The 23,776-nt window shown below is 40.6% G+C and overlaps 1 protein-coding gene across 2 annotated transcripts in view; it reads left to right on the top strand.

Annotated features, from left to right (window-relative positions):
• Positions 1–23,776, top strand: part of LOC136782434 (irregular chiasm C-roughest protein-like) — a 103,337-nt gene that overhangs the window by 5,689 nt on the left and 73,872 nt on the right. The window lies entirely within an intron of this gene.

Here is a 23,776-nt window from a genome sequence, read left to right as displayed (position 1 = left end):
CGTCCCTCGCTCGGGCGAAGCGGCTCGCGGCACTGTAAGTGTCAGTGCCCGGTCTAATCTAATAAATCAAGATGTCGCGTCGTGGAGTGCCGAAGGTCATCGAACAACGTCAACCAACGGCTAACTGGATTTCTTCCCGAAAACTTTCCGCTCTCGACACGCTCCCTGGGCTGGGGCATCGACATCGGAAAGCCTTCCAATCTAAATGTAGCGAGTCTGCGATAGCGCGATTATGCCATGTCGTCCTCTCGCTCTTACCTGCCTGCCTATTTCGCCTCGCCCCACAATCCCTTATATCTATACGTATATATACCTATACCTATACCATTCTCCCTTCAACTTCGCACACGCGATAATCGGTTCGGATTAATACGAGCTGGAAGCTCCAAGTTTGTCGAGAAAGCCCGCTTTCGTCAGCAACTTGCTCCAGAGCATTATTCCCTGGCGAGATTACAACGGAAAAAATAAAAGAATCTAGGAGAAAAAGAGGAAATCTCTCAACTCAACTTAATTCCTGTCTAGCTAACTGTTTGTTCAGTTTATCGTCCGAGCAACGATCTTGTACGGGGGTGGCTGAGAGGCTAAAGTTTCTATACTATACGTATATTCTTAAACTTCAACGTTGCTTTCATGTGTGTGTGTGTACATGGTACATGTGTTGAACCGTGAATAAGCACGATATAGACGAGAGAGATCAGTTTTACATAGGTTAATTTCTGCGACTATCAATTAGTTCCGATCGATTGGCCCGTGTACGTGTGCGTGCGTGAGGGTGTGCGGGCGCGCGCGCGCGCGTATTATCAGTAACGTGTCTGCGGTGCGAGGAGGAGCAAGAGCTGCAGGAGAAGGAGAGGTGACGCGGGGAGAGGGAGAGGGAGGTTGTGTGCGTTCTCTTTTATGTTTACACAAACTTGCCACGAAATAGCGCAGCCCTGCGTGGTCGTTCATCACTTTGCAGCGCCACAAATTAATTATCTCGCAAGCATTATTTTAATTAACAAGAATGATTAAAATTGGCCCCGGAACTTGGTACGTGGTGTGCATTTCCATTATATGAAAGGTATACGACGAAAGAAAGGAAGATAGCACGAGCTAATTTGATCAGTCTATTTACGTGTATGCTGGTTCGCATATCACTTTATTGATGAAAAAAGGTGTATCGCAGTGATTGCCCTGTAGCTCTTTCCAATGTGCATTCCGCGATTTCGTGTTATATATATATATAGACGTCGAAAAAGCAAGCAGCAGGTACGCGCAAAAAGACATATGCCATAAACCTAACGAGTGTGAAATCATGAAAGCAAGGGTAGCAGTAAAGGTGAGCGACTCGTGTCTTTGTTGAAAGGGAAAAAAGAAGCAATGTTGAGAATGGTGGGACGGTAGACACTTGGCAAAACGTCGTCATTAGAACACGCTAATTATGAGTTAGACACGAGAGCACTTGAGCGTAAGAGCCTTATACTACTCCTCCGCTTTGCTACTTAACAAGAAAGGAGGATAAACAGGCGGGTGAGTGTTGTAGAGGGGACAGAGAGACTAGAGAGAGAATCGGAGATTAATCGGCCTTAATTTCTACAATATGACAGTTCCCCCTATTTCCTCGATTATCAATTATATATACGGATAAGAGGCTAGAGAACTCCTTTGTACCGCACCGCGATATACACACAATTTGGATATACGTGTATAGGTTATTTGCGCACAAATCTCGTTATTCGAAAGAAATACCTATACTTTTGGCCGGATCGCGCAGTTGCCGCTTCGTTCTCGGTCCCAATCTCTCGAGCCGCGACTATACGCAATGTCTATTATTTAACTCTTAATAGCTTCTTGTCGCGGAAGATGCAAAGGGCAAGTCGAAGTAATGTAGGAGAATGAGATCACCACACGAGCCCTTTTAAAGCTTAAAACTCTTTAGAAAATACAAGTAAACGTTTGTGTACTCCATTTGCATAAACATACATTTTCTCATCGTATATTCTCATAGTTTGCATAAATAACGAACCGAGAAATACGAAATGTAAAATTGCCGTGACACAGTTTCCTTCTCGCACTGTACAGTCGCTGCTAGCCGGTAAGGGTAGTATGTCTACACTGATTGTGTTTGCCAACGATAGCGATTCTTTTACATCGGTATTTTATTCTCAAATAATCACACAGCCAGTTTTACGAAAAACTGCAGTGCAAAACGAGTGAGCGTTTGTCCGCTACTTGTAAACGCATATGCACACTCTCTGCACCATCTACTTCGGTATGTGTATGCATGTATTTGTAGCAACGCCGCTACTCTGCTCTCACCCTTAAAACGTTTCGATTCGATGATACTACTTGAAAATTCGCCGAGTAGATAAATTGTCAGCCATCTTGTCATCACGATTCAGATTTTATCTATCGATCCAATCGGCAATTATAACGCTCAACCGAATTAGAATATCGATTCTGCGCATGGATATCCTATATAATATATCCATAGCGCACGATCATGAATATTGAAATGGAAATTGCTATACGCAGGTGGTAATGCCTGTCGGTGAGATTATTATAACGGCGGAAACATCTACAGCGATAAATCTATCGTGACAATGGACTGTTGTCAATCGCTGTTTAGAAATCTCGTAGCGATAAGCATCTTCGCAAACTTGTAAAAATAGCTTATCTATATATTACATATATCGCCTGATATATTAATTTTCCCTATCGTTAATTAATTATGCGGACCATAAATTAACGGAAGATTCTATATATATATATATATATTGATTGTAAATTTCACAGTTGAATTATAGTTGCGTCAGTGGCTCGAAAGAAAATTTCTAATATATTTCCGTGTAGCGGTAACTTTTCTTTCGGTGAAAAACGATGAATTATTACATTGGACGAAAGATTTTGGGCCTGCGTGCGCAAAGCTTGGAACGTTCGGTGACTGATAGATCTATTGGCTAGGGAGGCTTATCCAGGTAAACAGTTGTGTAATTTATAGGACAAACCTGAAGCTATTACACGCGGCACGCTTATTGATTTAGTGGAAACTTAAGATAGGAACTTTGCGCACGCCACAATTGGTATTTATTCATTTTCTCGGTGCAGCCATGTGGCAAGTCTGGTTACACATTTACTAAAGTAAAATAAGCCTAGCGTGGGTAGCGCAAGTTTTTGGTAGAAAAAGAAAATATTTATTGCCTAGGACAGTATCGTCGTTGCTTTGAGAGAAGCGTGAGCTTAATGGTAATGTATGGAGTATAGCCATAGATTGTTTAAAGAGCGCTAAAGGTAGAGTAAGCATTCCAGCTGTGGGAGAATGAATGGTACCATTTAAGGTTCTACTTTTAGTTCCTTCCAGCTGCTCTACGATAAATGATACTATTTAAAACCTTATTTCGAGTATGCATCTCCTACTCAGCTCGCAGACCTAAGGTGTCATTCGTTATTATCATATTTCTTTCCCCCCCCCCCCCCCCCTCATTATTCTCCCAAAAACTGTAGACCAAGAGATCCATAAATTTCCCATTTCCTTTATTGCTGCAGATTTTTTATATAGATTAAAGCCAGAAAAAAGAAAAGAAAAAAATCCTTGAAACATCCAAAGGACGAAGTTAGAAAAGGACGCGCGCGTCATCGGAGAATCGAATCGCTATTCATTAAAGGGTTATTATCGAGTAAAATGGCGTGAGATCTGCAGCGGATCGGGAGCTGGAACAGGCAACTCGACTCTTATCCGATACCAGTTGAAACCCTAGAGGTCGCGAGAAGAACAGTTTTATCTCGGTACAGATTCCTCGACCAATCTTCCAGTGCAAACAATGAATTATTAAGCTTTTGGCCTTCCAGCGTTGCATTATTCAGGGCAAGCTTGGCATAATGGCCGGCTGCCCGAGAGCGTTACATATGTAAGTCAGAGAGAATTCCTGCGGAGAAAAGCATCGAAAGGACCGACCAACGTGCGTTATATCGCTACCTATACATATATAAGTAGGTACATCGTAGTTTGAGATTCGCACGTTCATATTAGCCGATAATTAATTCATCGATTTCCACGGGACGGCCGAATTGGGGGAGTGTCGGTAAACGGAGCTAGGGCTTCGATAAAACCGAGCGGTTCGCAGGGGTTTGTTATACAGAGGGTTCTCATAATCCGCGCGCACTCCGAGAGGGACCCCGTACACGTCGCAATGTGCCCATCGATTTTACGCATTCCAATTTAAAGCTAACCGAGACTCGCTATTAGCCTCGGCTGCTGTAACCAAACTTAGAAAATTCTACGTTGGCTATTCCATTGCGTTTATATATATATATATATATATAGGGAATCTCCATGCAGCTTCCTCCCCATTATTCGATTCAACTTTCCTCCAGCGCTCTACGGCGAAAACTTGATGCATTCGGTTTATCGATGAACGTTTCGGCATGCAGACTACGCAATTCTAGGTAAACAAGCTGGCCGTCTCGCACCCACAGTTATTTATTTCAATTTAAAAGCCGTTTGCACGCGTTTCGTTTATCTAAGGTTTGCGTCTCGTGGTGCAGCCTCGGTTCTTACCTGTATATATATATATATATATATTGGAGAGCGAGTTTCACGCTTCCCTCGGTTTCGATGAGCGTGCGAATAATGTGAATCGAGCAGACGATAAGGGAGCATCGAGAATGAGAGAGAGAGAGAGAGAGAAAGCGACCCCCCTTTACTTAGGTGGGGCGTTCCCGGTGATTTATCGGAAATGTCGAGAATCTCTGCAAAGGACTCCAAACGAATCTGCATTCATACAATCTTGGACTGTCTCCCATTCTGCGATTCTGCCATTCTGCCATCCTGTCTGTGTGCTGCCAGCCTCGCAGCTGTGATTTTCCTTACGTTTTCTCTCGCCCCAAAAGCTCCTATAATGAAGTCACGAGTTATCCCTCCAAATGGTGTCTATCGTCCCGTTAACGAGCCAAACGCCGTGTCTACGCATCATTTGATAATTGGCCCTACTTAAAATTCCCTTTCAAAAACTGTCTCGACCATACTACCGTCCTCAATTACTTTCATCCTTTCCCTCAAGATTTGCCATTTTTCTCGTTTAGCACTATGCTAATAGAAGGGGAGCATCTACTTAATATTTAATCTCTGATCCATTTAATACCGCTGAGTAATCTATCGCGAAAGATATAATACAGCTATATAATATGTACTTAACTATCTTTCCAAGATCCCCTTTTCTACCAGGTTTATCATCTTATTAAAGCGACGCCATTTATTGTAGACGATAAGTAATAATTCTACTAGAGTCTGCTCGCGCTGCGTACGCTTTATCTTTTCGCTTGTAAATAATTCCACTTGCTTTGGCCTTTGGAGGTCGATCAAAATTCACGCGTGATAAAAAATTATTTATCATTCGAGTATATAGAGGTGTAGGCCGATCGAAATTCAGCTAAAATCCCAGTTAGCGGTAATTGATTGCTACGTACCTCTCTAATTGATTGTCTAGCTGCGCGAGGATCGTGTATCTATAAAGCCATTATACTTAACCCTTTTGCGGATGGGCAGTACCGCACCGATGACATCACTATTCCATTATATTCGACGAACGGCCCCGTGCAATATAGATATATAATTTATTAGTGTACGGGAAGCAGCCAATCAAAATTACTTTTCATTACCATTTAAATCTTAAAGTACGGGAAGCGTGTTTGGATTATAATGTAATAATTCCAGATTTCAATTTGGAAATAACTTATGTGAGTAATATATTAGGTCATCTCGCGCCATTATAATGGTTAGTCGAAAATTCTTGCGCGCTCAATGATTTCAGTGCAGCATGGTTTTCTAATTATTTGCTGAATATAATTGACCTAGCTGATAGGATGGATGAACGTGATTTTATTCACCGTTGCTTACACGTATATCATATATAGTAGGGTCAATTAAGTATCGAATAATTGGAGACACACAAGCGCGCACCTACGTATTAATTTGAAGGAAGGAATGTGCGGAAGATCTGTGTATATATAGTGCTGCAGGACGGTGGGGGCCATTGTCGTTCGTACGATCTTTTATTAGCGCTCACATTAGAACAGCGTGCCATTACGTAGCTTATCTATGCGCGGCATCGCGGAAGGAAAAAAACTTGCATAGAAACTAGGTTCGGTTTGTAAATCGATAAAAATGTGTATGCTTTACGATCGACTTAAATTGCATGCACATTGCACGGCGCTCCTTCCTGAACTTGTAAATTTTAATGAAGCAATCAAAACTGGATTAACCAATAATTCTCTCGTATTAATGTATAAATATCAAATATCGGACTCGTACGTGGAATATTATCCAGATAATATACGTTTTTCTTCTAGCTTTTCGCTAACGCTTTTTCCTAAGGTAATTTAACCGCTAACTTCTTTCATAAAGTACATTTATTTCTAGATCAGTCCATAGGTTAATTAATAGATCACACTAATAAGCGATTCGTATACGTAATACAAACGAATGATCGAATTATTACGAAATTACCGTTTAATTATGCATCATTGATAAGCAATTACTTAACAAGAAAACTCTCTGATTATAATATAGCAATATGTATACATGCAGCATTTAGCGCAAAATATAATGCACGTGTGCCGACGAGAGCCATTAGCAAAAGGAGTAACGTCCAAAAAGAGTGCATGCTATACTTTTTGATTTAAGATAGCTTCATAAAACCAACTGTTGAAACATATCTGATTCTTCAATTGAAAACCATATGAAATTCTCACACTTGTATATACGTTAAACTTTCCCTGCTCTTCCTAATACCACTTGTGGTTTTTTCCATTGCAATGAATTTTGCGAATTTCCATTTATATCACTGCTGCAGTTTATTTAATTCTTAGTCGATATTCGACTGAATTTTTAAATAGCCTGGAAATATTTTCTTCCGGGAAGAATTCAGAATAACTATATATAGGAAGGAACGTGTCGTATTGGTTTAACGATTACGACACAGCATTCTTGACGGACTTTGGCTGATAATACAAGGAGAAAGAAATCAGCAGTATTCTCCAGCGCGAGACAGAGAGTGATATTTATTAGTAGAAATGCGACATTGCGCCGTATTTAGCGATCTTATTGGTGTGCGTAGCCTCCGTACGTCAATGGATAAAACCACTTTTTAAGCCTCGATGAATCGACGCAGCGTCGCCTTTAACCGACGATCATTAACGTCCGTCTCGTTATCCGATATTATTTGTGTGAATATTTGTGTGCATAGAATTTCACTTTATCCGGTCACGGCTACTTTTTTCTCCCCCTCCAAGAAAGATATAGAACTCGTGATTAACGCGAAACACACAGCTGAACACATTTTGAAAGTGGCGAAAGAAAGAAATTCCTCGATGATCGAATGACGCATGAAATATTTACGCGTAAATTTTTGCGGCTCAGTTTTAGCGGAATTTGGCAAGAGCTATATATACAGCGGTTGGTAAATGACTAGGAAAACATCCCGATAGGGCTAGATATTGAGGATTAGTGCACGAGCTGAATATGTCGGGGCATGTGAACGCATCCTCATTACCCGCGTGATATTCGATCGGTATACGAATGAGGATTTAGGAGGATGAGTATAGAATTTTCAAACCCCAAAGCCGAGCTCGCTCTCTCGCGCGCATCCCTTTCCTTTTTGTTCAGAGCGAATGTTAGTATATGACCAAACAGCTCACACTGGACATCCGGATTATGGGAGGGCGCTATTTGTTTCACGCGAACCTCGCAAAATTTGACACAGCTATAACAGTATAATGACTACCTTTTGGTTCCTCCGCAGCCATATAGGTACTACATATATATATATAACTCTATGCATAACACGCCCTTCCACGAAATCGAACTTACGACACGCTCTGTTTAATACAAAACCCCCGTTACGCCCTTTTCTCCCAAACTTCCCCCATGAAAACCCGTGCGATCATCCATCTCGCATTCTACAGCCTTACCATCATCCCCCATTCATCTCATACCCGACCGTCTTACAAATTTCTTTCGTACAAACAATCATTGCGGCCATTCATAAACATGTCATCGAGTATCATTATAATTTCCACTTTAACTATATATATAGCCTATGCGCCATTCGATCCTTACGAGCTTTCTACGTTTATCGATCGTGAAACCTGCAGATCTCTAATTCTCCGATGGTTCTGATGAGAAAAGCGATTAGCATAAAAACCATTTGCGTAGCAAACTGGTTAATCTCCACGGATGTGGATAAACTGGATATCGATTGCATTCGTGTGTATACATATATATATATATATATATATACATATGTATATGCAGCACATAATGATATTAGGACGAACGGGAAGACGATGTAAAAGAAATGCAAGTTCCTTCGGAGAAAATTACACTTTGCCACATACTTAGTCCGGATGAGGGATTCTCGAGGCTTTGCAAAAGTAGAAAATAAAGTTGAAAGGTTGATATTCCTCGGATAGCTGGAGCAGCACAAAGCAGCTTTTGACCGGTTCGTCGACATTGACAGGGACCGATGAAAACTTGGACTTTTCGCTCGAATGATTCAGCGCGTTGGAGTAGGGGGAGGGGGGATGAGCAAATCTGACGCTTTCATTCCGCGGTTGCGCGGTCGAACCGAAAATATGCGACGCTCCTGAAGCGATTCCCTATGAATAGAAAAATAGCACCGCGTCACTGTGAGAAGTGAAACCGTCACGGCTGACTAAATGCGCGACGGTTTGCATCTGTAACGCGGGGCAGGACGAGTAGGGGCGAGACGCGGGGCTGTGCCGCCCGACATAACCAAAGCAAAGCAAAGCAAACCGAACGAAGCCAACGTATCCATTGGCTCGTAACGCGCCACGCCACGCGGCGATCGGACGCGATCCGATCCCTTTTCTATTATCTTCCTTTCCTCCTCGATTGCCGCGCGAAACAAACGAACGAACGCTATGCTTGAACGACGAAAAAAAGTATAAATCGAAAATTGCTTTTCAATGGCAGCTATAATTTTCCGTAACTAACACAAATCACAGGCATGGACAGTACCACCGATTGCTTTCAGCGGAGCTGATGGCCATAAATTTCTGCTTCTCCCATGTATCAACTGGAAGAGAAATAATTTATACCGGAGAATCAGATTCTAGGATATGATATGCGCTTGAATAAATCAAAAAACACGCTGTTCGCACTGTATGAAAGTAGTAGATTTTGGCTTTGGACCAGCTAGACAGGTATAGAGCTAAAAATTTCGAAACAAAGCTCGACCATGCTATGGTACGTTACGTATGGTATGGTAGGTAGTACTTTTAGAGCCGAAGCGTATAAAATCGCCTAGTAAAAAATATTTGTTTGCTCGACGATTATTTTCGTTTTTTATAGTACTTGACGCTGGATATAGCGAGGTAGAATTGTTCTGGTGCAATGACCAATACTCGCGAGCAACAGCTTCGAAAAGCGACCAGAGAGAGAGAGAGAGAGAGAGAGAGGATGGGACGGACATTGGAGGTTCGCTCGACGATACGCGTCAAGAGAATTAATACGACGTTTAATTCGTTAGGAAAAGTTGAAAATGCCAAATTTCTCCTCGTATATTTATCGTTCGCGTGATGAAAATGCGTCGTATTTTCCGAATAGACGGTAATTATAGTTATACTTTATTGATCGACGATTGTTTGCGTTTCTCCTGCATAAATGGACAGGTAGACTATTAATTGGCCCATCAGGCAATTGGCCGAATCGGTTTGTTTCGTTTTGTGCTGGCTCTCACGACCGCGAGCTCGATAATTGTTTTCGCCCGGTGCCATAATGGTTTTTCCTGGCGTACAGGCGACTAGGCAAACAGGTCGAACGACCGCTCCACCTCCAGTCGGTCACACGTGAAAAACGTTGAAATTTGACAACAGGAATCAACTTGCTCGTGCTCCGGCCTATACTCCTATGTACTCGTGCTGCCTGCTCTGCTTCCACAATGGTTATTACTCTTTTCTCCCTCTCTCATTTTTACTTATGCTTATACTCTCGCGCATATAATCCTCGATACTCTATAGTTCCTGCTCCAAAAATACCTCCAGGAAAGAAATCAGTAGAGAATCCAACTACACTGTGAAAGAACGTGCTACACATGTCACTTTAAATTAAATTCAAACTATATTTTATAGTAAAACTCGTCATGTTTTTATTTCCCAATCCCAATTGTGCTAGAATATCGAATCCTATAGCTTTTTAATCGACGATCGATGTAATATGTCTTTTCATAATTAGCCACTTGGAACTTGTTGGTAAAATTACGAGTTTAATTGATAATTAGTAGTGAGGAAATGAGCGTTTCCGAATAAAAGCTTGCAAAAATTCTCTAGTTTTATAAACACACTGGCGCCCGTCTGCCGTTCTTCCGCGGTCGTTTTAGTCTCTTTTCTGCAAACAGTGTCGCTAGGGGCAAACTTTTCATTTTTCAAAGTTTTAACAACGCAATCTCGAAGAAAACTCGAGATATACGAATGTTATTGCACCCCGCGGAAACTAGTACGGTTGTATTCTGTGTTGCGAAAATCAGTTTTTAAAGTCACGCTGGATGGAGAAATACTAGTAAATCGTGGATTTTATACGAGCTGCGCGGATCCCAGCGTTAACACTCACTTAGATTCTTTGCTCGATCTACCTAGAATATAAATAATTATAAAAGTGAAATATTACAGGTTGGCGGCTAACTTTGAAAGAGCAGTAAACCGGAATTAGAGGGTTATTTTTATACACATACTTTCTACACACACACACACACACACACAGTCAACTAATAATCATTATAATTTTAATCAGAGTTGCCTACAGCCGAACCGTTATCCAACTTCATTATGAAGATTGGTGCTAAATCAAGATTTTCAACAATCAATTTATCAATTATCGTACAAAGAGCCCCTTTCAATTCGGCGACACACTATAATCAAATGGTTTCTGCTTTTATTAGCGCTAATGCGGATAATTTATTAATAGCCATCGATGTCCCTGATGCCCAAGCCATTCTACTCAATTTTATTTCAATTATAATAAATGTTATGTCGTATCATTCAAGTAGACTTTACACTTTCTTATATTCCATTTTTATAGTCATTCGTAAAATCAGCGAAATAAATATAGCTAGACTGGTGTCTCTTGTCACCGATACCAAGTTTTTCCACACCTCGACAAAAATGTCAAAGTTTATAAAGCTGACTATATAGATATTTCGAAAGTCAAGTAAAATTTCAAAGTAAAAACGCTTCAACAGCAATGTGAAGAAGAACAAAAGTAACTGGATTCGTCCAGTCTAGCTGGTAGGAAATTCGGATCACGGGGTGAAAGCTCCACGGGAGGTGGTAGAAATAATTCAATTGACTTTAGCTGCACCACGAAATTAGCGAAATCTCCATAGTTCAGGGAAAGAACGATGATTACTTAGTTTTGGAACAGCGCAGAATTCCGAATAATGAGAAAAAGGCCACGCTAACTTTATATAACGCAAAGTCTGAAAATCATTGTTTTATATGCAACCTGCAGATACACATAGGGTGTCTCAAAATGCCCAGTTACCACAGTATGCTCTATCGTTCATACCAAAACTCTTACTGTACTGTAAATGTCTAACGATTAAATGCTTTTTTATGCCCAATTTTATAGTCTAAATTAAACTGATACGACAGTGCTAACGTTCATCCGTTTCTTCTGGGACACCCGGTATAACACGTAACCTCTTTCATTAGTTACCAGGAGCTACTTATAATTTATTCAAAGACGTTTTTTGCAACGAATTGTTCGCAGTGCAAAGTATGCATTTTGTTCCAAACTTGGCGTATGCAAAAACCTGCTGTTTCCAGTGTACTCGCTGTTTTCTTGAAATGAGGCAGGGCGAGAAAAGAATGTAGCTATGGTCGGCCGGGCCACACGCTTGATGCAGAAAAATTTACATGTACTTACGTGTATGCTGGCGAATTTATAATCATGTAGAAGCTCTCTAATCGTGACAATAGGTGCAAGAGAATAAATTCAATCTCCAATTTACAGATGTATATATATTTCTTCGTTTAAAATTAATGTTCGAGAGAACCTTTCATTCATACTCACTGCGTGTGTATGCTCGCAACCTACATAATTTATACATAATTCTCCATCGATCTTGAAAAGTTTGATTTGAAAAGTGCACGGAGAAAAATGTTTCCACCGATGAACACTTTTTCATTATAACACGATGGGAACACAATTTGTTGATATAAGAAAAATTCATTACGCTAATGAATAATTCATTATATTAACAAATTTGATTCATTATTGTAATGAAAAATTGTTCATTGGTGCAAAAATTGTTCTCGGCGCGAGGGCCAGAATATTAAAAGTGTTTTGGGGGAGGTAATAAATTAATCTTATGCTCTTTTTTGATGTGTGTATTGCACACAAATAATTTTTATTAATCGTGTACTTAAATAAAAACCAATCAGAGTGGATGGAGCTAGGTTTTTACAGACGAAAGTACGATTATTTTTTCACAGATGTATTCTTCATGCGTAACTGTAAACCAGGGCGTTTCGTTTAATAAAAGTTTACACGAATCACGGTACGATATACCGGGGAATACGCATACATATCGGCAAAGAGCCCCTATAACTGTTGCGATTCAACGAATCGTGCTAAAGTCAATACATTCATCGATTCATCGCTCTGTTAGACGACAGAATTATGATGAAACATTTTTGGAATGGATATAGTTATTGTCTTGGCTAATAATAATGCCAATCTCTAATTCTCGTCTACCTGCACAGTTATTTTTGCATCCTACTCCGAGTCTAATCGGTTTCAACCTAAATATATATACGAGGCTTATTGACATTAGCAAGAAAGTTTGGACTAATTATTCAAATGGTTTAGAAAATGACTACGGTTATGTCAATAAGGAATTAATGAAGACAAGCTATGCGTCTGCTGCGAGGAAGTTAATAACGGTGCTTAACTGGGATAGCATTTAATGTGATAAAATATCTCTATTATAGACATAACGACCAGTCGTTTGGCACCCTTTACGTAACTGCAAGCATTTATATCGGTGCGAAGCTTTTCACAGTCTTTTTACAACGAATTTCATCTTCTTAACCAAATAGTAATAGGAAGCGCAAAATGATTAATGCTTTCGAAGGATCCAGCACGACCCACTAGCAGAATGTCTTAATACCATTTTCCATGTTTCTATTGTTTAAAGTTTCTTGCTTTTTCACATTCATATTGAAATTAATGTGTCTACCTCTGAATAGGCGAGCTGCGTTGTTGAGATGTTCACTTACACTCGCATAGTTGCAGCATAGTTGAATGGATGATAGGGAGTTATTCAAGAGTATAATGGAAGTAAGGTGGTAAATATGATAAGACAACGCCGGCTTTCGGTGGGTGCACCAAGTCAAACCATAAATTCTTGAAAGTTAGTGGTAGTTAAGAGTTTATATATGCACTCGAAGTCGACGTGTCGTATAATCTCTTTTTTTTTGCTCGATACGTTTCGAGCAAAAAACTGACGTGAAACCCAACAACGCTATTATAACGATGAAAAGAGAGAATCGGCCGTCTGTTCATTGAAGTTTTAATTTTCATTTTATTCGGGACGGCCCATAGAATTTTTTAAAAGCAGGAGAAATAATTATCCCATTTAAGACCGCGGCGTGTCTCTCTACTGAATGTTATTAAAACTTTTTCCCTTTGCACTGTCGTCCACTTAACGTTGCGAGAATTACTGGGTCGCTCTTGTGTCACGGAGTTATGTTACCTGGATTCTAACGCATTTGCACCTTTCTCAAGAAAGCCACTAAATTTTCGATTCTCCAAGGAATATTCATGCGTTTATCAGAACACTTGTTTTCCACTGATTTCTCCAATACCTATTATTTCACTGTACTATTAATTAATTCGAACAAGAACTACTCGGTGCACAGAGCTGGGCTTAATACATATATATATAATGAAGCATCTATTAGTTGCCTTGGAAAGTTGAGGACGATTAGTGGCAAATGTTTTTATTGCTGCGACTGCTCCAACTTCTCAATGACAGTCCAATGGGGTCTCGAAGTATCTACAAATCAAGTTAGGGCATATCTTACAAAGACGTGTTTTATCAGGGTAAATACGCTTAGAAGTGTTTACCTCTGCCCCCGAAGAAGCAAGCGCTGTTTTCCACAGAGCGCACTCGAAAAAGCACCGATTTGCAGAAGAGAATGTTCTCTACGCTATTACCAGACAATTTACCACTGGTAAAACGAGCCCCTTTAAGTTTGCTCGTTGCAGCAGTAGCCATCAGTCGATGAATCGTCGATTCATTGGAAATCATTTATCGTGTTTCGATTCAACTAAATCCTATTATTCGAGCGTTTTCAAACCAAATCGGCCCAAATAAAGATGCGTAAACATATGCATGGGCACTGCGTTAAACTCATTCCGGTTGTGCCTCTTCGCTCCAGGCTAGTCCAGGCCCTCCTGCTGCTGCTGCTGCTGCTGCTGCTTAATTCAAGAGGCCATTTCGCCCTGTGTGAAATGCGTGACTGCTCACGCCCATAGCATTAAATCATGCTCCTGCTTGCGCATGCGCCACCAATTAAAAGGCTCATGTCATCGACCTTGGCTACCGAGACAGTTTTGTCCATACTGGCCAACACTCGACTTCTTTCCCTTACTCGCGCAGCTACTACAAAAAATGTCCCCCATATGACCAATCAACCATACACCTTTCTTTATTCATGGACCACTATTATTATTGATACACGATTCATCAAAAATTTGACCAATTTTTCATATTGTGTAGATATAGTAATGAGCATTTTTCAGTGGATATACAAGATGAGCAGTATTGGAAAAATAGGTTCGTCATAGTTTAACGAGACTCTCCTCTCTCTCTCTCCCCACGAATTTGATCGTGTCCAGAAGGTTTTGGGGCTTGAACTTCCGGTTACGAGACGCTAGCACTCTCAGTAGGAAACGAGGTTGTTTGAAAGGAGTTTAACGAGGAAATGTTATAGAGATTAAAATTGTTCTTTTTCCACAGTCACGTTTTATGGAAAAATTAGACTTATGCTTTCGTTTACTCCCTTATCGCTCACGTTTCTTTCACGAAGTTTTTTTATGTTTCCCAGCCACAAACCTGACTTGTTTTACTCACTAAAGTTTATATTCGCGGTATATATAATCGTTCGCCTGACCAAAATCATATTTTATCATTCCGTAAAGCTTAAAATATTACGAAGCTCTGTTTATCCTGACTCCTTGGTTCTCCTACCATTTTACCATCTCTTCATTATTGTAATTATTGTTTTCTTTCCCCTTGTATTAAAACAGAGGATCTGGTCGGTCCCGTTCTGTTTTTCTATTCCCGTCTTACGTTGTTTTCTCATTCCCTTATTTTTCTTTAGCGCTCATCATCTCTCTCTCTCTCTCTCTCTCTCTCTCTCTCTCTCTCTCTCTCTCTCTCTCTGTGAAATTCTTGTCCGTCTCAATGCCCCCTTTTTCGTCTCTCGAAAGCTTTGTCAGCATCAAGGATAAAAGAAGAAAGTAATTCCTGGAGCTTTCGTTGCTTCTGCTTCCGAGACCCTCTGCTCTCGCTTGTGGGAATAAAAGGAATGACTGTCGATTTTTTTTCGTATTTTATCCTGAGCCAGGTCGCGCTCTGTTCTGTTATCTCGTTCGGCTGGTTGGTTTCGAGGTTCGCGACGTCGTTGTCTTTTTAGCAAAAGGGGTATACCTAACCGTGTGGTCTTTATCACTCGGTGAATTGATGGTAGAACGGTGGCTGCGGAAGAGGAGAGAAGGAAGCTTCCTTGGTGTGTTCCGCTCAAGTAGTTTCGTCCTCTTGCATGGAGGCGCAGACCCTCCACTCTAGTCACTTTCACTGTCACCTACACCTCTCATTCTGACAGTCCTGTTTCGTCCGCTCGCACACCGTGTCAGCCCTTTCCCTACATCCATTTTTCCTCCCTATCCCTAACTGGACCAGAATTCCTAACTATCACTCTCTGTTTTACCACTCGTCCATTAATCTTAAACACGAAACATTTTTCATCTCATCTGAATCTTTGGAAAAAGGAGAAAGAATAATGAAAAGAACGAGTTAGGTTAACTCTTGTGCATTCACTTAAACCAGTTAGAGACGTAAGACGAACTTTCTATAAATAATTTACTTTCCTTGCAGCTTCCTCGGATTCAATTTGTCAACTTCTTTTTCAAAGTTAGCTATCGCTGCACTCTCCTGTCCTCACGACATGATTTGCACTAAATAAAGGCCACGATGCAGCCGCTCTCATTCAAAGGGAATTCAACTGACCTTTGGCCGGCTCTTTCATGCCGCACTCTCTTTATACTTGATGGCTACGAACTTGTTTTTCGTACATAGTTCTGTGCTCGCCACTGCTCGCTAAGAGCACACACAGGGAGCCACGACTTTAGAGCGAGAGAGAGAGAGAGAACGATTGAAGCCGGGACGAAAATAAAAGTACGTGGATGCGGACCGACCGAATCAGTTTTGGATGAAGTATTTTTATCTCAAAATTAAGTAATGCATGGCCAACAAACTATTGATCTTTGCTTTGAGAATACCTGCGTTTTTCTCTCAACTCGATATAATTTATAAGTCATGCTGTTGAAAAGTTCAAAATTTATGCCACCTGCTAATTAAAATCTTGGCGAAACTATAGTGAGGAGCTGTGGATTAGGATCAGGCAGATTCCCTGTAACGAGATTAGCTCGAAGCGTAATAACTCGAGCGAGAAGCCCGTTATTTTGAAAAGCGCTCGATGCATTCGTCACTGCAGAATCCTGGCAAGACGAGTGGAGGTCGTGTGATTGAGGCTCGAATCCTCCTTCCCTCTCTCGCAACTTTCCTATCTCCCCCTGAGAGACAGTGTCTTTGGTACGGAGCACGGTCCTCCTACACCATCGTTGCTCAATGTCTTATTGCGATTCTCCGTACACATATACAGATATAGGTGCAATGTGCATGCAAACATTTTATACGAATCAAAGAGTCTCTCTCCTCGGTCTCACATATATTCGTTAATTCTGATTAAACGGAGCAATTGAATGTAATCGGTGCGATAAGAATGAAGAAGGACTTTCCTTTGTAGAAGGTAATCGACTATCATTGAGGGAAAATAAAATAAGCCGATGCTGGTCGAGCATGAATTTCGCAGCAGCGTGAATCCGTAACGCGATTAGCAAGGTGCCTTGAATATAGAGCCAAGCAAGTTTGCTTGGTAGGTATAATTCGGTTAAAGCTCCTCTCTAACAAAGCATCGGCTCGATGGTTGGCGAACGGGGGCTTGGAAAGAATAGGCGGAAGTGGGGCAAGCGAGGAGGGATAGGATATATGCGTGTATTAATTTGTTCAACGCTGACGAACGTCGAAAAATATCACGAAGCTCGCTACGTTCGCTGCGGCCACCCCGAATCCAATCGAGTTATCCCACATAAGCGGGTTACAATTACTCCGATCTGTTGATAATTCACCAGCAGCCGAGGGTAAACATCACCGCGCGACTATTTGCTCAAAAGTCACACGAACGATAATCTTTTATTAATAATTATATCTTTCTTTAGCGTTTCTCTCCTGTCTATACCCTGTCGTTTGAATTTTTTCATATTAGTCTCTCTATATATATATATGTGTGTAGAGAGAAAGAGAGATACATAACCGCATTTGTTATCGCATGATGGAACAATTGGTCAGAGTTTATACTCTGATGAGAATAGCTTGGATGCATCGGAGAACGATGGGAAATATGAAACGAGGAGAAGCTGCTGTAATTGACAGCATTTCATTGCAATTATTTTATTCCGTGTATTATTCCTTGCAAATTGGTATCGATCTCGAGAGGTGGACGGCAGCAGTGGTAGAAATGAAACAGCTAGACCAGTTTGCCTGGAAAAAAGGATAGAATGGTAACCGAATGGTAACTCGGTTAACGTAACGAAATCTTCTCTTCTTGCAATGAAAGCAAGCCATTTTCTCGCCGGGATACAGTCTAAGAGGTATAGCCTAGGTTGAAAAAAAATCCAGCTGAGAGAGGAATGAACCATGAGTCTAAAAGGAGAGATTCGCGGAAGGAAAAAGTAAGAATGAAAGGGTGCGAGGAAATCCGACTTTTAGAAGGGGTGAGGGGGGGGGATATTTTTCACTGACACCAACTACACCCGCTGGTACCGAGCTAGAACCGTTCGTCTAGCTCAGATCCGGCATTCCACGTCAGACGGAGTTTTAATTCGCAAAACCATCCTATCTGCTGGAAAATATCAGCCTGCTGGAGCGGCGCGGCGACTATACGTGTCACCACGATGATATACCGGCTCGAGGAATGTATCATTTCCTCCATAAGCAACTTTCCATCTTCGTGAATGTAAAAACTTGTAACAAAAGCTCTATAGTATAGGCCGGCTTAATTTATTTGATTCGCAGACGCGCGCGCGGGCTTGTCTATATTATATATATATATATATATATATATGTATACGTATAGAGTGTAGCCTATAGCTATGGCTTATTATTAGGAAATCGCCAGCTTTTTCCACAATATGTAACATGTGGCTGGTTCTTTCGAGTGGCGCGAATCGTTGTTATCGGAGGATGCAGGACCGAGGACGCACCAATAAGATATAACCCCATATGTATATACATATATATTATATAGGATAGCTGTGTGCTGGATAGCGAATTCACGGTGGGGTCGAGAAAAAATCGATAGCTATATCCGCAGCGCTGTTGGAATCAGCTACTTCGTGCCAACTTTACGGATTTGCGATGTTGAAAATTTTCTGATAGTCCATACGTACTTCAATAATTAGTGCACTTGGCTCGAGACTCACCGTTCGTTGCCTTATGACCAATTGTTCCTGCGCGAGTTTCCAAATCAACGAGTTTTTCCTTTCGAGAGGAAGCTTCGCAACGAAGCTAGAAGTAAACGCTGCAAATGCCAGTGGAGCGGAAGAAACTGCACCTGCGAATTTCTTACGGACAAGAGGCAAGGGCAAAGACGCAAAAGTACTGGAGAGTTTGATAAACTGGAAATAATTAATCGTATTAAGTCTGTCGAAAGTTTGTGCCCTGGCAAGAACTAATCTAAAAATATTTCTCGAATTAACTATTTCTTTAGGATTCTTTGTAGCACGGCTCCCATAAATATTCTGTCCTTTACACCATCTACATAACTGAAGGAAGAAGAGAACGATACTCTGGTGACATTCTCAAACACACCCTCGTGGCTAGCACCATATTTCTGACGAAACTTACAAGAAGCACATAAATCGACTTATAACGAGGACAGTTTTTACCATTATTTGACGCTCTTACAATTTTTAAAAGCACACATGTATTCCCTATAAATCTGCAATTGAAAATTCCCTCCTAAAAATGCTTTTCACCTTTCGATTTGCCATTCTTGGATTTGACCAGACACAGCAGCACTGCTGCAGCAAAAGAGAGAAAAAATGGGGCAGAGATTTTTGAAAGCCCTATATAGAATTCATAAATAATCGACAATGCAAAGTGGTATTAGCATTCGAAGCCAGCATCAAGGGGTGATATAGACTTTGACGATGATACTCGACATTTTGATTTATTCAAAAGATATATATATATTGTGCGAGCTCTCGCTATAATTTCCTACTACAAATCGGCCATCTCTGATTGGATTTTGCTATTATGTCAAGTCATGCAGACGTAGCATCGATCGAAGATGGCGCGAAAGCTTTCCGCGTGAACGCTGCACCGTCCAGAAGAAAAAAAGGCATGCTTAGTTTTGAATCGTTCATCGATCGGTTAAAAGTACAGTCACCTGCAAAAGCACATACATTTTACACGACTAACTGGCATCTCTCTCTCTCTCTCTCTCTCTCTCTCTCTCTCTCTCTCCAAACTTGGATCGACCTTACTCTTAACGTTGTACGTTTATAAATTCTACAGCAGTTTCATTGCAGCTTCTATCTTCGACGAACTCTCTTACCTTTCAATTGAAAAAAAGTTATACTTTTCATAGCGACTGAAATCGATTGAACATGATGAATATAAGATCCGTCAAAGTTTCTTCTTAAGAAGTAACATAGTTTTTTATCTTTCTATATAATATACAAAACATTAGCGCATCCCTGGCTCATATTTAATTTATATATGGATGCATCTAATCTAATATATCGAATGAATTTTGCAATTTGCTGTGTAATATTAACTGATAGTGAAGTTACGTAGAGCTTTTGCTCGAGCCAAGTTCATTCGTACGGTTGTATGCTACATTTATTTATTAATTCCGGTGGTTGATGAGACACATATGACACATCGATCGGTATTGCAGCCATGAAACGGAATAAACATCTCTCTTGAAATACGTGTGCTACGAGAATTTACTGAAATTGCGGCAGTTTGTAATACAAAGCGCATAGTCATCGACACAACATATAATAGACGAGCCAGGAATACATCTAGCAGTCGAATAAAAATTCTAATTGAAAAATCACGAATTAATCGCTTTCAGAGACGATCGATCGAAGATTGACACAATTTCCTCCCAGCTAACTCCGACGAAGCTAATAAATTATAAAAGTAGATAATTCTCGTGCTCATCTTTCTTCGGGGATGGAATAAGGTACGAGGTAGAGAGGGGGGTTGGAGCTAGAGGAGCCTGCTAAAGCATCAGATTCTCGCAATGTCGAATCCAAACCCGTATATGCATTTGCGTTAGGTGGATTTTTTGACGCTCCTGCAGGCGAAACTTTATTTGCACGTGCTTTGACTTGGAAACGATAGGTCTTGCGACGTTTGCAATGCACTTTTCAGGGTGCAAGGAAGGGTCGAGGAAGATCTTTTCGTCTGGTGGAAGAAGAAAAAGTGGCAAATACGAGTAAAAGGGTAAGAAGCAGACATGCACGCGTGGTGACTAAGAGAGGAGAAGAAGTTGTATGGCGAGACGCAAATTTTTGCGTCTCGATGTCTAGCCGAAAATATGTCGGGTCGGGGATGCCGTGCTAGCGAGTACTTTTGACATTCCGTCGACGGCCGACGGGTTGTTGATCCCGTAGACGAGCTTTCACTGTATAATCCTGCCAGTACGTGTCCGAGCTTGGAAACTGAGCCACACCGAGCCACCGAGCCATCGAGCCATCGAGCCTGCACCGAGCCACGAATAGGTCTGAGCTCATCGACCAAAAGTGGATCTGACGAAACTTGAGCCCATCGACCGTACGTACACCGAAGGTGCAATAATAATAACCGAATAAAGTGCTCCCTGATTCTCCCCCACAAAACTTTTCATCGCTATCAAGCAATTTATCGATTTCACAGAACAAGTATACCCAATATCTTGTCCGAAGACAAGCAAAAATCAGTTTGGTTGTAACGACGCGCTGTACAAACCTTATATTGCAGGGGAAATCAAAGTTAATCTAGGATGTTAAATATTTATTTGTGCAGTGCAGAGTTTTAGTGTGTGTTCTATTTTCCATAATAAAACTAGTCGTGAATAGTTGGTTTTGAGTGTTACGTAAACCCGCCAGCTCTAGCGGTATCGTTTTTTTTTTGTTTTTTTTTTGCTGTGTAATAAATCATTAAAGCCGAAGCACTCGCTCGAAGCTTTGCGGTGGCTCTCTAGATATCACACTTGCTCAATCTTAAATTATTCCTTTTAAATTGATGAGAATTGGCTTGTTACGTCATCGGAGTGCCGGCTGCTAACTCGTATCAGTAACTATATATACGTGATTCATGAGGATATGTGCATGTGCGCGCAACTAAAAGAGATAACTTTTAATGAAAACATGTCTAATAATCGATCGTAGGGGAAATGAAATATTCGGAATGTCAATTCAAAATCTATTGATCCGCTATTAGCCTCGTAATATCGTTAGGGATATTGAGTAGCTAGAGGACGATATCATTAGGCACGAGCCACGTTACACGTACGTTATCCCGCAACGCTTGCTGGCGGAGGTAAGTGGGCTGCATTCGCGTATCGACAGTTACGCTTTTATGCAGAACTTTTATGAGAGGGGGCCACAAAATTTTTATAAAGCCTATTATAAATACATTACACGCTGCTCCAACAACCTCGTCACACGCGCTTCAGCACTTATCGGCTAATCTTGAAGGGTGAATGGACTTAAAATTGTCCATTTAACAAATTTCCAATCTGTTTTCTTCGCTATATTGCCCATGAACTGACATACTCATCTGTGTAATTAAAAACAGAAATCTCTGTATGTTTCACAACGCATTAATCACGCTAAGTATGCCTTTAACAATTTACAAGCAATATTTGTTTTTACGATGTAATGCATCTGAGCCAACAAATATGGCAGAGATAAACTGCTTGGAGAAATGAGAAATCACTAAGTACCTCGTAGATTAATGGACAGCTTGGGAGACTCGCATTACCGGATTTTTATCCCGTTTCTTTTATCAGATCGAAAAATTACAATTTCACAATCCTGCAGTGATTATTTTATTGAAATTAAAAAAAAAACCAATAAGACGCGTAAGCTTTAATTTAAAATAGATTGAAAAAATGTGTGCATGGTTTTTTTTGCAGCAGCACCAATGAGTTAGCTAGATATATGGATTGCTCTTTACCCCTGGGCATTAATCGATTATCACCCTTTCCCTCAAGTAACACGTTATATTATTGTCTTCTGTGTGTTAATTCCACACGTGTGGCTGGGCGCAGTGTTACGCAGTGGACTTTGTCAGCACCTCTGTAAATTCGTTTGGTGAAAGTAGGAGAGAAGATTTTTTGTTTTTTAACTCACGCGTTTGGTCTGCTGTGCTCTCAGGCTGCACAGGAGCTGCTCCTTTCCCAATCGATACTGCGCGATGGCTGTATCTCGATTGTAAACTTTTGTCTGTGGTAAGGTGTATATTTTTAAGCGAATTGGATGGAAAAAAGAATTCAGGAATGATAAACAACACGAAATACAATGTTTTGTGTTTTGAATTCATCGAGCGAGCTACATCCTATAGAGAATGGTTCTAACAGCTGCGTTCAGTCGGAACTTTTCGGTTAATTTCAGCAGAGAATAATGAAAAACTATTGTTGCTCTGCAGAAATTAAATCTTCTACTCGGCGTGCCTTGCGGCTCCCAAAGATATAACAGGGAGGAATGTAAGCTCATTACTGTGAAAAAATCACAAAACAGACTTTACCACAGTTTTCGGATTCGTGTTAGACCTTTTTTATTTTTCTCATATTAGCAATTTAAAGGTGGCACGACGACATCAGAGAAAGTAGCAAAGAAGATTACTTCAGATTTGTTGGTTTTATTTTTCTTGTTTAATTTGTACGACACAGATTGACGTGGAGGCAATATAGCGAAGACCTCTCGTGGCATAAAATCTTTTAAGGAAGCACAAAACAGAAAGGTGAAAATCACCTTGAAATCTCTGCAATTAATTCTTCCATCTCTTTTTAACGTCTACCCTACATCTTTTCTCTCTCTCTCTCTCTGTCCCTCTCTCTTACTTTTATTCACACGATTTTACTCGTTCGACATTTTATTCGAGGAAAAATTGTCACGAGGATGTAATCAAAATTTCCAGTGATAAGTGATCAATGTCCGTCCGCTACTTGAATTTTCCAAACTCTATATATGAATGAAAACTCAAAAATATTCATTTCATCAAATTGACAAGTTATGTTTTCTCTATTATATGTCTATTGGAATATATTTCGCGCTAATTCGTTTCTTTCGCATTGTTCTCGATCAAAGGAACTAATATTTAAAATTTCAAACAAACGCTTATAATTGTTGAAGTATTTCGCTATAAACACGGCC

Source organism: Prorops nasuta, unplaced genomic scaffold, assembly GCF_024137725.1.
Source record: "Prorops nasuta isolate Cenicafe-Biocafe unplaced genomic scaffold, Cenicafe_Pnas_1.2 PNAS00027, whole genome shotgun sequence".
NCBI lineage: Eukaryota > Metazoa > Arthropoda > Insecta > Hymenoptera > Bethylidae > Prorops > Prorops nasuta.
Note: the sequence above shows the minus strand (reverse complement) of the source record. Positions and strands in the feature narration are given on the sequence as shown.